Source organism: Arachis hypogaea, chromosome 12 (genome assembly GCF_003086295.3).
Source record: "Arachis hypogaea cultivar Tifrunner chromosome 12, arahy.Tifrunner.gnm2.J5K5, whole genome shotgun sequence".
Lineage (NCBI taxonomy): Eukaryota > Viridiplantae > Streptophyta > Magnoliopsida > Fabales > Fabaceae > Arachis > Arachis hypogaea.
The window spans coordinates 63,221,373-63,235,220 of NC_092047.1; positions in this window are offsets into that span (position 1 = coordinate 63,221,373).

Genomic DNA, 13,848 nt, shown 5'->3' on the forward strand with positions numbered 1-13,848 from the left:
AGGGAGGCAAGGTGCATTCTCATCAAAATGTATTCTCCTTGGCCAATCAGAGTGCACATTTCCTCATACTCGTTAGTATTGCCATCTGCATCTTCCTTCAGTCTCGTCCCCCAGATGTAGCACTTTTGTTTCATATCATCTGGAATTTGATTCATTCCCCCAGGAGTTTCAAACTTTGCAGAACTTTCTCCCCCAGTCTCCCTCTGAATTTGTGGACTTGTGTTTTTCCCTTCGCCGCACTGCTTGCTATTCTTTGGACCAAACTGTCCAATTGTTCTATCAAATTCGCAGCTTCTGGAGATTTTTCCCTTTCTGTCTCCTGCGTTGACGCCCCCTCCTGGCTTGAATCAGTCAATCCAAGGCTGAATGATGGCACCCCTGGATCTGTTTTAGGAACATAGGACGCTGTCCGTGCCATCATCAATAGGGCAGCAGCGTCTTCTGTGTCTGGATGACTGCGTCATCATGTATAAGAATAAGAATAAGAATAAGAATATACGGATGATAAGCAAAGATTGATTTTAGTCTGATGAACTTACATTTTAGTTGGAGCTGGGGGAACCGTGGGTGTGGTCTCTTGAAGTTGTTTGGGGGTTTCAGGAGTGCTGCACAGTTACAAAAAATTAATCACGGCGTAAAAAAAACTAATCAGGAACAATATACACCCAAACTGTTAGCTAATATACACCCAAACTCTAAACAAATATACACTCAGTACTATTTCTTACGTTTCTGTAGTCCCTTCAATCTGTAGCATAGGGGTTGGTTCAAAATTTGTCTCAGTGGTTGTTTGGGATGCCGGCACAAAAACCTGAATCGGGACTCTAAACAAGAAGAAAAATGAAAGGTTAACAACGCCTTTGAAAATAATAAGGTTATAAGGTTGAAATATTATTGGAAAACTCACATTGCAAGCGCTTCCGACGGTGTCTGTTCCCTCACAACCATCATATTCGAATCAGACGGACTTAACCTAAAATACACCCAAAGAAATTCAAGAAATACACCCGAACAATTCAAAAAGAAGACAGGCTTTGTTTTTTTGAGAACTTACATACTTGCAGTTTTTGCTTTTTTTTCCTGCCTTTTTTTTCTTGAATAAAATAATAAAGGGCTTTTTTTTCTAAAAAAAATATATACAGAATTAGAAGTAGAAGGGTAATAGAAGAACAAAAGTAACGGTTATTTGAAAGAAAAAATTACATGCTCTGTGATGGCTGGTTTACACTACTCTGTTCTGTGTGTCCTTGAGAGGAAGGAGCATCACTTCCCAAGTTCACAGCCGGTATTCTAAAACAGATTTGATGTTATTCAGACAAAATAAGATACAGGTATAAAATATACCCAAATGAATGCACAAGATACAACCAACCGAATGGACAATATACACCCAACACAACAAACTTAATATCCCAACTTATTAAACAACATACACCCAACTTGATCCACAAAATACACCCAAATGGTTCCACAAAATACACCCAAATCATGATAACAAGATTTTATTAAATAATAAAGCTTCTTACGTTTCAGACGACACATAGCGACCTTCTGTCGATCGCAGGTCAGGTTGGTTCTCCCTGCAAAACAAGAAACAATTATTAGCATACAAAACACACCAAAATATGAAATAGACAGCCCAGCAAGACATACCCCTCTGCAGCAGATTTATCAACATTTTGCCCTAGCCATTCATCTAGTTCGTCACTTGATATTTCATATGTCTCACTACATTCATAAAAGAAGACGTTAACAAAAATAATTACGATGATAGACGGTAATATAGCTTACGAGGTACTGTACCCGTCAAAGTATTGATCTTCTTTAGGAGGTGAATCCTCCACAACAACTTTTTTCTTTTTTGGTTGTGTTCTGGGTGGAAAAAAAAAGAGTACCAATCAGAAATAAAAAATTAATTTTATCACAGAATATTATGCAAAGAAGTGCTTACTTTTCTGGTGTTGTTTTTGTTTTTTTCTTTTTCTTCTCCTTCTCTGCAGGTGATGATTCTTCGCTCCTATAAGTTAATAATAGACACTTCAGTTAATACACGAAATCTTTATAATGAAGCCAAAAGAAAGGAGTAATAATTTCAGGACATTACTCATCACTTGGTTCAGATTCAGATTCTGAATCAGAATCTAACTCCTCTTGCCTCTGCTTTCTTTTTCTGGAGTCCATTCTGGAAGGCAAACAATGATTATTTAGAACATACTAAAAATACACCCAATGTGATCAACAAAATACACCCAACTCGAAAAAGAAATTACACCCAAGTATGGTACTTACTTTTTCCCCTTTTTGCTGGGGTGTTTTCTTGCTGAATCCTCTGAGTCTTGTTGAGTCTCAGACTCAGAGGTAGAAGTGTCACTGTCAGTAGCTGTTTCTGTCTCCAAAGACGATGTTGGACTCGCCTTCCTTTTTTTTGTTTTTTTTATTTCTTGTTTTTTTTCTTTTTTTTTTCTTTTTTTTTCATTTTTTCTCTTGCTCTTGTCTCCACCATCTTCACAATCCCCTGAAACATGAGATATTTTAGCTAGCAGCATTCAGGTAAATAAAATACAACCAACATATTATGTTTACTTACCAAAATTTCCTCTCTTTCTGCAGTCATTTTTTCCACCAATTGCTCCTTAGTCCAGTTCGCAATCCAAGGCTTTGGTGGTCTTTCAGCCCTCTTCTTGCCTTTGTTTTCTGAAAGATGAAAGTATATTATCATCAGGGCAAAGAGGCAGCCATCAATTACCTTCTTCTTCTTCTCCTGGTAGTCTGTGATGCCCTTGATTATAAAGGTCAAAACATGTCCCCCCCAGTTTCTCTCCGATATGCCGTCCATCTTAAAAATTGGGGCCAGGTGCACGGGCGATATTTTGTTTATCGTCGTTGGTAAAAGGAACGCCATCTGTATGTAGAGAATGAATATCCTCTTGAACATTAGGCGTTCCTCTTCACTGCCAACGCCGATTTCCATCATTTCATCGGTAAGACTTTTGAGGGTCTTACCCTGGAATCTTCTATAAATTATTTTGTCATCGTCAGAAAGTTGCTTATAGTCAACTTTCTCAGGAAACAGATTTCCTACAAAAAGGAAAACAACAAAGTATCAAAATCGGTTCAAACACACCCAAGCATCAACCTTAAATACACCCAAGCATGAACTTAATATACAACTATAATTTTGAGCTAGTTACCTGTTGCATTGATGCCAAGCGCATCACCTATTATCTTTGGTGTTATTTGGAAAGAACCATATCCTGTCTTCAGTTTGTTCTCCCCAAGTTTGAAGTTGTTTGCCAGTTCCCTTAAGAGTTGGTGATCCACCCTTAGTGGTGGGATGTGCATCAACCCTCCAAATCCGAGATCCCTGACAATTGCCTTCTTCTCCTCAGTCATGTTTCTGAACTTATCACTCAGGAGATGTGTGGCACACTTAAGGTCCTTTGTTTGGTTTCTTGCTGCCATTTTGTCTGAAACGAAAAATACACCCAAAGACATCAGTAATATACACCCATATATATGAGTCAGATACACCCATTAATAACAGTAAGATACACCCATAGTTATGATTCAGATACACTCATTGATAACAGTGAGATACACCCATAGATATGATTCAGATAAATCCATATATATCAGTCAGGTATCACTCAAACATGCTTCAATATCAAATTAATTGAGATATTAGTAAGATACATGCATATATGAGTCAGATACACCCATTGATAACAGTAAGATACACCTATATGTAAGAATCAGATACACCCATTGATAACAGTGAGATACACCCATTGATATTATTCAGATACATTTATATATATCAGTCAGATATCAGTCAAACATGCTTCAATATCAAGCCACATTACAAGTTCAAGCAGTATTCACCCCCCAATCTACGGAATAAACCCCCAAAAATCAACAACAATAGCAGGAGAACTTATTACAAGAACGTAGAACGACGTAGAACTTAGAAGAACAACGTAGAACTTGGAAGAACGACGTAGAACTTAGAACAGTGTAACAAAGAAGCAACAATAATAGTAAACCCTAGAAGAACGACGTAGAAGAAAAGTAAAATATACAGTAATCTTAAGGAACTTACATTGAGTGTTGTTACTTTGTTTTCTCTTCAGATTCTTCACGGAGATTTTGATGTTGTTTTGATGGAGGTTTCGAACAACGATTTGTATATTTTGAACTTTGATTTTTGCTCGAAAATGGGAGCGTTTCCTTGTTTTCGAAGCGTTTTGAGAAGTGGAAGAGTCTGCCATACGTAACCATTTGTGTTGAGCGCGTGATTTTGACGCGCCATGTTATGTTTCTTTATGCGCGTGTCTTCGATTTGGGCTGGGCCAACTTGGATGCTTGTAAACTTGTATGTGTAGCAGGCCCGTTAAGATTAGGGGTGAAAACAGGATAAGACAAGCTTTACTCCTAATAAGCCTAGTCTGTAAGGTAGTTAATTAGCTTAAATATTGTTTGCAGCCTATTATAGCTTAAATTTTAATATTATTTTTTGGCAAATGTTAATGCGCTCCAAAAAAAATAAAAAATGGAATACTATTTGAACATCTAAATCTTAAGCCACAAAACTAAAATTTTGAACCCTAAATCTTAAATTCTAAATTCTACATGCTTTAAATTTTAGTCATTAATGTCAAATATTTTGTTAAAGAGTGCAAAACTCTTTACTTAGTAAAAAACTTTAAAGATGACTATTTTTTCAATATTTTGAAGTTTAAACATATTTATTAAAAATTTTATATTCCTCAAAAAATAAGATATGTTTATAAATGTAACGACATATGTTTATATATATATATATATATATAGTGATTAATTTAAAATATTTCTAAAAATATACTTTAAAAATATAATAATAAAAATTGTTTAAATTTTATATATATTCAAATAATTGGAACTATAAATCTTTTATGGTATCTCTAAAATGTGTCTTAGCATGACTGATGAGCGAAAATTAAAACTCATGAATGTTGACAAGTGTACTGAATTGTTCAAGTAATACTATGGTAAGTGGATATCGTTCTCACAAGGATTAGAGGATTGAACAAGCAATTATCAGATTAGAGAGAAGATAGAGAGTTTGAATGTTAATTTGAGAGAAGATAGTGATGGTAATAGTCAAGGGCTTCGGAGATGTTTATGCTTTTAGAGAAATCAAACCTTATTTACTTATCTTGAAGTTTGCAAAGATCTTTCACGAAAAATCTTTAGTAACTGATTTCCAATTTCTTGACTCCCCAGTTTCTCAAGCATTAATTAGTCTTCAATTAATTAATCAAGAGATTAAGCACAAAAATTGATTTTAGATTCAAATAAGATTTAAACACAGAATTATGTTACGTATTTAAACTAGTCTTGTCCAGTTAAATCTTAAAAGAAAACACAATTTCAAAAGTTGTTCTAATCCGAATTATATGTCACTTATTCAAAATTAGAGTGATTGAAAATTATGTATGTGTCACATACTAATTGAACCATTATTCCTAGTCGAATTCAAAGAGTCATGTGAAAGAGTTTCAAGCTTTAATTCAATTATTAAATTTTTCAATTATAATAAAAGAATTCAAAAGAGATTAGCATACCTTTCGATATTACTAATCGGAAAGAAGAACGAATAACTCAATCATGAAATAGATAAATACAAAACTTTAAAATAAAATAAACGTAGATTAATAATCCATAGAAAATATAAACAGAGCTCATAACCCTTTGACACAACATTACTTACCCATGAAAAAGTAAAAGAAAACAAAACAAAACAAAAGAGGGAGAAAAGACACGTGAGGGATCCGAAGATCATCCCCTCGAATGTCTTCTCTTGTGAACCTTGTTCACTTTATTTATATCCTAATTCTAGAATTCAAATTCAAACTAAACTAATCTTATCTCTCGGAGAAGAAGATGAGATAATTATCATAAACTTATCTTTCGAATAAAAGATAAGCTAACTAATTTCTGACTGGTAAATTCAAAATTCAGAACAATAATTCAAATCAAATCTAATAACTGAATCTCTTATGTTTCTAGAAAAATTAATAACTAATCTTCTAGAGTCTTCAATGTTTTGGATGTGACTAAGACTTCTATTCATGTGGATAATTAAGCTTGGGCCTTAATTATTATTTTTTGAGAGTTGTAATTAGCTTAAAGTTGGGCTTGTATTAGAGGAAGTTGGGCAAAAGAGCCCAAAATTCACTTCCAACATCATCACTTCGCCGAAAGTGAAGCATTGGCCGCCGGGCGTGCTTGGAGGCTTGGAGGGGTCCGCCGGGCGCAGGGACAGGCCGCCGTACATGAGGGTCTTCCGCTAGGCGTGCTCCTTTGTCCGCCAGGCGTGGCTTCATGGGTGCCTTTAGGGCACGCTTTTGATTCCTTAGGTTACGATTTTGTTGTCTTTGTATTTTCTTTTTGGAAAAGCTTTCTTTCTTACTTGTTTTTGAGCCGAAAACTCCTGTAAATATAAAATCACTAACATAACTCTAAATATTTGATTATTTATTAAATTTTATTAGAAAACATAAGAAATTTAATTAAAATCTAAAAAAAATGAAAAAATACTTTAAAAATCGCTCAAGATGATATGTTATCACAACACTAAACTTAAAATTTTGCTTGTCCTCAAGCAAAAAAAAAAAAAGATTAACGGAGTTTAATTTAATAAAAAAGAATTAAAAATCTTTTAAGATTGAAAACAAAAAGTGGAATTTATGATAATCCTTGTAGTTACATTTGACTTCTCTTATCCTTCATGAATCTTGCATACTTAGGTTTTAGGAATTTTCAAAACTAAAATTCGAATTATATTATGAGAATTCTTTTAAATTTATATTACTTTTATGCAGTTTACTTCTTATTGGGATTATGAGAAAGATCTTTTACGTGCTTTTGACTCTTAGTGCTTTGTCACAAGGCAACTCGTAATGGACTTTTAATCGATAATCCTGAGCTAGTTGGCCTAAGTTAACAGGTGATAAAGAATCCCTCAGATATAATTATCCAAGTCTCTCCTTAACTCAGTCACACCACAAGCACATAACTAGGGTTTTGTCCCAAACATCGATACATAGATCCTCTTTGGACTTCTTAATATTTTGTTTTAAGGCAAATTTTTAAGCAGGCTTTCAATAGATAATTTCGGTCTAGTTGGCCTAAGTTATTGGGTGATAAAGCACCACTCAGATTTACTAGCCCAAGTCTATCCTTAAAACAGAAATATCATAGGCACATAACTGGGTCCTAATAATTGGTGTTTAAAGCCTTAGAACTTTTGATTTCTTTGATCTTTCCAGGCTTCTTTTTTCAAACTGCTTCAAGGAACTGATGGTCAAATACTTATAATACTTTTTTAAATTTCTATTTTTGAGTATTTCTTCTTTCGTTTTCACAAGATTCAAATATTTCAAATTTTTTCAAATGTAACCACATATACTTAGACACCTCCGCTGTTTGTTTTTTAAATTATTTATTCAATCTTTTCATAAAGATATTCTCCATTAAAATTAATTACTAGAGGAATAAGTATTCAAATTTTAAATTTTTAGAAAAGAGGAAGATAAAATAAAAAAATAAAAAATAGAATATGTAATGCAAGCGAAGAAAAAAAATACAGAGAAGAAAACAAAATGAAAGAAACAAAATAAGAAAACCTAAAAGTAGAATAAAAACAAAAGAGAAAGAATTAACTAATAAGTATTATACAGAATTTACCTTATTCGAATTTTATCCAAGTTTATTTAGTCATCACCACTAAGAAGAATGCGTATATAGAAGAATGGGTATATAGAATACTTAATTAGAACAAAAAGGATAAGGACTTCCTTTATTGGATTAAGCTTTTTTTGTGTTTGCACTACGAGTTTAGAATTTTATTCCGGTTATATTTTGTGCATGCACATGGTGGACTTATTTCTTTCAGATTTCTTGAGAATATCTCCTCTGTTGAACAAGTATTTTTTTTCTTGGTTTGTTGGGACAAATTAGTTAGCCATTTTATTGAGCACTTCTTGGCTTAATGGTTTAACCAAATCATTCACTGGTTTCTTCAGATTTGTTGAGATTTCAGCCCTATACATGAAATGCCTCACATTCTTTTGGAGAATTTTTTCTTTTTGTTAGAAACTTGGCAACATGCTCTACTTGCATCTCCAAGTTTTTAATAGAGATTTCTTGAATTTTGAGGTGTATTCTTGTTTCTTGTATGAAATTTTGGATTTGTTGAGTAGTCTTTCTACGGCGAGTTCAAGAGATGAAAGTTCTTGAAAGATTTGATATTCAACATTAAAATTTATTTGCTTGTTTGACATTTTAAATATTCTTATCTTTGATTCTTCCAATAAGAAATTGGATAATCTCTCGATTCGAAAAAGATGAGTAATTGGAGGAGTATTCCAAGTGTTTATACTACATTTGTCCCACCTGTTTCATGAGAAAGAAAAGTTGTTGCATCATACGTTTATTGTTTGCTAAATTTTTTTTTTACAATATCTAATTCCATCATTTTTTGTACACAAAAACAAAAAAAGATCAAACACACCATGTGGAATAAAGAACATTAAAAAAGAAAAGAAGGTTTAAACAAAATAAAAAAATAAAAAAAATGAAAATAAAAAGGAAAAGAAAAACGTGAATAAGAGTAGAAAAATAAGAGAGATAAAAGGAAAGAGAAAGAATGTCGAAAAAAAGAAAAAAAAAAAGAAAAGAAAGAACTAAAAATAAAAGGAAAGAAAGTAGACAAGATTTATGTTAGGATTTAGTCGGATGTTATGTTGTTAATTTCAATTAATTCTCAGCAATAACACCAAAAATTTGACGAGCGAAAATTAAAGCTCACGAATATCTGTAAGTACCAAATCATTCGAATAATACCATGATAAACACGCTTTTAATTTTTTAGGCCATGTTTTTTCTATCTTTGTTTTTTTTTTTTTTTGTAGAAAAACTTTATTTCTTGCTTGTTGTTCAGCCCAAAATTTTGGTAAACATAAAAGTACTAACACAACTCAAAATATTTGATTATTTATTAAATTCTATTAAAAAATATAAAAAATTTGATTAAAACTAAAAAAAATAAATTAAAAAAACTTTAAAAATTATTTAAGATAACGTCTCACCAATGACACCTAAAATATTACTCAATTTATATCTATTTAATATAGAAAATATATATGAAAATGAAAGCATATCCATTGATCTACATGGAAATCCTTAATCTTTTTGTAACAATACATGCTCTTTCGTTTTGGCACGCATTTCAAACAAACAGCTAGCTAGAATCGTCATGTACAAGCGTTCTCAAGAGCGTGAAGAACACCCCCCTCCCACCCTTTTTCACACCTTTTGGATAGAGAGAAAATAAGTAGAACGAAATTAAGAAAAATGAATTTTTTTTTTTTTGGTTAGTCACTTAGTGTTATCAAATATGATTTTTAGTATATAATTTTTTTATTCCAGTTAACGAATGTTCAATAAAATATCATATTTAATATTATCAATTGAAGAAAAAATTTAAAATTTATATTCAAAATTAGAAAATAAAAAGAAAAAAAAAATTGATTTTATCTGCATTTTGTATAAAATGATCAGTAGGAGAATTGATTACATTTACGGTTGAAACCTCACATAAAATATAGAAAACTGAAACAAAAGAGGTTTAAGTATAAAAAATGTCTTAATTAGCTTGTATATATTTTAAAATCATTAAATGAAATAAAAATAGTGTCAATTCTATTTATGTAACTTCTATTGATTAATTTATCTAAAAATAAATGAAATTAGTTTTATATTTGTAAAAAATAGATAAATTAATATTTATACAAATTCAAAATCCTAATAAGTCTAGCTACATAAAAATTAATATTAATGTAGTTTTATTACACAAATTATCTTTGAGTATGATGTTGATTTTATTTTTTTTCCAAAGTCAGACAATTTCATTTATAAAATGAAAGAAACATATAAGTGTCCATATATGGAACAAATAAAAAAAATGGGAGACTTTCATCGCTCTACTATAGAAGTAACATCATATAATAATCTAATAAGAGAAATAAAAGGTAAAGTGCTCATCAATTAGGAAGTGGGAATTTGTTGAAGCTCTTTCTGCAGCTTCAAAGTCGACGCCATTATCTCTTCCTCACTAGTTGATACATTATCAAAGATGAACCTGTTCCTAACCTTCCATAAGGACCAGCTCAAAATCACCATTATCATTCTTTGAGAAGAGCTATTGGGTTGGGTACGCAAGACTCCCATTCTCAAGTTCCACTCAACATAGAAATTAGAGTCTTCAGTGTCCCTTCTAGTAGCTGGTAAGCCCATTTTTGACCAAATTTCCTTTGATTTTATACAATGGAAGATGCAATGATTGATTGTTTCTGGAAATTGTAGGCATCTTCGGCAGGTAGGTTGAATCGATGGGATGCGATGATGAAGCTTTTGCAGCACTTGAAGCTTTTCATGGAAGCCCCTCCAGAGAAAAATCTTAATCTTCGCTGGGATTTTCAGTTTCCACAGTTCTCGCCACAAATTTCGTTATCGCATCATCTCTGCGCAAAATTCAATGGGAGGATGCGAGAAACCATAAGTCACACAGTACCCAGTTCTCACTTTATACAAACCACTTTTATTAAAGGCCCAATAAATTTTATCTTCTCCACCCCCAATTGTTGTTGCTAGCACCCGCTAATTAGTGACCTTAGAAAAAATACTTCTAATTAGAGTTTGATTCCATTGGCCATTAAGAAGTATTAAATCTTTGACTATCAATAGTGGTTGATTTTGTAGATTGGAAGTTTCAGATGAAGAAATAACATAAGGATGTGGAGGAGCAAGCCAAGGATCGCTGAAGATTCAGATACTGGACCCATCACCAACTCGCCAAACCAGCCCCTTTTCAATAACCTTACGCCCTTCCAATATGCTACGCCACCCCCACGAAGGTACTGTTCCGATCTCTGCATTCATTATAGAACTGTATTGAAAATATTTACCTTTGAGGAGTCTAGATAGTAGTGATTGTGGCTGAGAGGCAACTTTCTAACATTGTGTTGCTAATAGTGCCAAATTCTGAGCCCCTAGATCCTTAAAACCTAGTCCACCTTCCAGTTTCGGTCTTGTTATAGTATCCCAACTAACCCATGCCATTTTTCGCTCTGTACCTTTTTGACCCCACAAAAATTGGGAGGTTATGTTGTGAATCTCCCTAATTAAAGTGTCAGGAAGATGAGAAAATGATAATGAATAAATTGGGATAGCCTCCCCAATAGCTTTGATTAGAACATGCCTGCCTACAGAGGAGAGAAGTTTTCTTTTCCATTCTTGAACTCGCTTCCTCACCTTATCCTTGATTTCTCCGAAGGTGGCTATTTTTTTTTATTTTTAGACTGTAGATGGAAGACCCAAATATTTATCCTATGCACCAATATGGACAATTTTCAATTTCTGAGCCAATAGTAATTGAGTAGCGGGAGGAGTATTATTACTAAAGAATAGAGTTGATTATGCAAATTAACTTTTTGGCTACTAAACCCCTCGTATCACTGAAGAAGATTGAGAATATTTTTACAATTATTTTCTGACACTTTGCAAAAAAGGATTGAGTCATCTGCAAACAATAAATGATTAACAGTAAGACATCTTTGGTTGATCTGAATACCTTCAATGAGACCGTTTTGCTCTGCCTTGTTTAGCAAAAAGGATAATCCTTCTGCACAGAAAAGAAAAAGGTAGGGAGATAGAGGGTCTCCTTGACGGATACCTCTATTTGATTTTAAAAAACCAAAAGGTTGACCTTCAACAACGACAGAGTAAGAAACTGTAGTCACCACCTCCTGTATCCAACCAATCCACCTAGATTCAAATCCCAGCTTCTCCAAAATGTACCAATGAAAATGCCACTCAACACGATCATAGGATTTGCTCATATCCAATTTAACTGCCATTTCACTTGATAGGCCCCTCTTCTTTGTCTTTAGATAGTGCATACATTCATGAACGACTAGGACATTGTCTGAAATCAATCTACCTTTAATAAAGGCACTTTGATTAAGGCTGATCAGCGAAGTCATAATTTTTTGTAGCCGATGGACTAGTACTTTAGAAATAATCTTATACACAACTGAGGAAAGGATAATAGGTCTAACCTGTGTCATATCCTTTGCATCAGGAATCTTAGGAATGAGATAGATTTGTGTATGGTTGAAGCTCTTTATTAGTCTACCACTGACAAAGAAACTGCGGACAGCCTTAAAAACATCATCCCCTACTAAACTCCAGTAGAATGGAAAGAATTTAGCTGTAAATCCATCATCACCAGGTGCGCTCTGGGGTGAACACTAAAGACCGCACGCTTTACCTCATCAAAACTGACTGGTCTAGTTAATTTTCTGTTCATGGTTGCTGAAACTTTGGTTTCAAAATCTTCGAATGCATGTGCCGGATTAGCTTGGTTAATCGGTGTGAAGATATCCTTGAAGATGTTTCAGCTACTTGTGCAATTTTCTCACGGGTGGTAGCATACGTACCATCATTCTTTTCCAGTTTCAAAATTTTATTTCTCCGGATTCTGGATTGGAATGATTGGTGATAGAAACTTGTATTTCTGTCCCCTTCTTTTTGCCACTTTACACGAGATTTCTCCCTCTAATTGCTTTTCTCCCTAATTTAAGCATCCTCAAGTTTGTTTTTCAAGGCTTCAACCTGTTCTCCCCCTGTAAAACCCTCCTTTCTGAGAATTTCATGCTGTGATGTGAGTTCACCAATGTCCTTCCTCGAATTAGATTTGTTTTGTTGCTGCTATTGAACAATACGGTGCGTACAATACTTTAATTTTTGAGCCAAAACAAACATTGCTAAGCCATCCACCCATTTTTTCCAAGCTTCAGTGATAATTATCCAAATTTCTTCTAAACCACACTATCTTTCTTGAAACTTAAACCTCCGATTAGATTTTTCTATGACCGGATTTGTGTCAAGGAAGATAGGCACATGATCTGAAGCGTTTTCTGCAAGCCGGGACAGCGAGGCTGATGGAAAACAATCCATCTGCTCACCGTTTGCAAGTGCACAGTCAAGCCGTTCCCTGATCTGGTCCTGCCCTCGTTGCCTATTAGTCCAGGTGAACCTTCTCCCAATCATACTGATGTCCACAAAAACTTGTCTCTCAACAAATTTCCACCGGCAAGTGCACCGGATTATCGTCAAGTAAAAACTCACTATAGAGTGAGGTCGAATCCCACAGGGATTGGTTGGTTGATCAATGTTAATTGGAGAATTGTTCTAGTTGAACTGAATCAGATTGAAATTGGGATTGCAGAATGTAAATTGGCGAAAAATTTAAAGAGCAGAAATGTAAATGAATAGAAATTAAATTGCAAAAAGTAAAGAGCAGAAACTTAAATTGCAGAAATTAAAAGGGAGTGGGGTGATTGAGCATCAAAGTAAACAGCAGAATTAAAGAGAATGGATAGATCAGAAGTGGGAAATCTCATTGGGGTCAGGAGATGTTATAATTCTCCGGATCAAATTCATTTTCATCTCTTCCTCAATCAATGCAATCATTGATCTCCTTGGCAATATTAAGTGATTGGATTCCAATTCCTTGGCAACCCAATTTCTCTAAGCTTGAACAATTGCCCAATTCCTTGATTTAATTACTCATGGGAAGAGATGAAGTATGATCACTGATTATACCATATGTATTTCCAAATCAAAGTGTCGGTAGGATTATATGTCATAATATCCATCCAAACCTCAATCCAGTCTAACATGAGAAAGCATTTCTAGCATGATCTCCTCATTCCTCTTCCAAGGTTCAGAGGAGATCCAATT